Here is a 1,596-nt window from a genome sequence, read left to right as displayed (position 1 = left end):
TCTCTCTGGCATGTCTGCAACCTTTTCAGTTTGTCTCTCTCTCTCTCTCTCTCTCTCTCTCTCTCTCTCTCTCTCTCTTTCTACAGCAACTTTATTATACGTGTACCGGCTCCTTCTTACTGCTGTCTTTTAGCCACCGATCCTAGGGTAGTTAAGATATATAACACCTAGCCTTTTCGGTTAGAGCAAAAATAATGGGAAACTATCATCTTATCTGTGCACGTTCGAGAAAAATCTATCTATCTGCAAAGCCGCGTACTTTTTCACGATATCGATACAATTAGATTGCCGATTCCGTCCGACGGTTATAGAGTCCCCTTGACAAAATTTACTCTGTACAGCCCCCATCCAGATATAATTCGTCTTTCTGCAGACGTTAAGCGACTTCCAGACCACTTCTAACTTCTAAACTGAAACTAAAAACACAGACTAAGCAGAAATGTGCAACCAAGAAAGGAGTGACAATATGTGAAAAGCAAATGTACGCAGATGGACAAGTCTCACAACTCCAATTTCTATCTTGAATGGGCAAGACAATGCTGTCCCAACCATAGTGTCCCAACACTTTAAAGGTCGCCCCTCTCCTGTTGATGATATTATGGTTTTACTTTATGAAAAGCCTATTCATTCAATATAAAATCTAACTGATATCTCGTGGTTCTCGTGTGCATGCTGCGCAGGTCAAATGTCTCTTAATCATTACTTAATGGTGGTCCTATATCGATAAGGGTTGGCTTCGGCCGCTACCCGGACAAAATTCAAAATAAGTTTCTACCAAACAGAAAATGCTTTATAGATGTATGCAATAATGAACGAAAATGGTGCTCCGAGGCGGGTGACCGCGGCAAAATTAGGAGAATTAATTAACTCGTTTGTATCTCGCCGTTCCAATACGCTTTTAAATTTTCTTCTGTCAACAAATTTTTGTCCTTATTGTTAAAAATGAAAACATCGGGTAAGCGAACAAATAGAAAATAAGTTGGAATTACTGGCGTTCAAGTTTGCACAAAATCGGCTTTCCCGCGTTTTTCGGACGCAAAATCGTGAGATCCCAATGATCCATGCGTTTTCAAAACATTGCAGTGCCCCGGTCATACTGAATCGATTATAGTGTAGTTAATTCCATTTAAAAGTACATGTACACGAATTTATGTTTCTTTCGGTATATTTTTACTGATTTGATTTTAACTCAAAGTGCATAAAAGTTATGATCAAACACTTTAGAAGGCTAGAATCTATATGGATCTAATAAATATATTTTGATTTTTTTTTTTTAACAGATGTGTGTGTGTGTATGTGTGTGTGTGTGGGGGGGGGGGTGTGTGTATACATAGATCTAGGCCTACATTGTGTTGTAAATTAAAATTCAACTGGGTGACAAGTATAGACCCTCGGCAAGACTAACAAGATTGTAAGTTTAAGACTATAGTGCAGTGTATTTGTGTGTCGTCACTTGTCTCTTAGTGTAAGGCAACAGAAGTGTATGGTGATGTTTTCCCACAGTATCGGAAAGAAAATAAATAATCACGTTTGGATAGAGAGAAAAAGTGCTGGAGTGAGTGAGGGAGGTTGAAGGTAGAGAGAGAGAGAGAGAGA

This window comes from Aplysia californica, unplaced genomic scaffold (genome assembly GCF_000002075.1).
Source record: "Aplysia californica isolate F4 #8 unplaced genomic scaffold, AplCal3.0 scaffold00088, whole genome shotgun sequence".
Lineage (NCBI taxonomy): Eukaryota > Metazoa > Mollusca > Gastropoda > Aplysiida > Aplysiidae > Aplysia > Aplysia californica.
The sequence above is the reverse complement of the archived record's forward strand: the minus strand, read 5'-3'. Positions refer to the sequence as shown.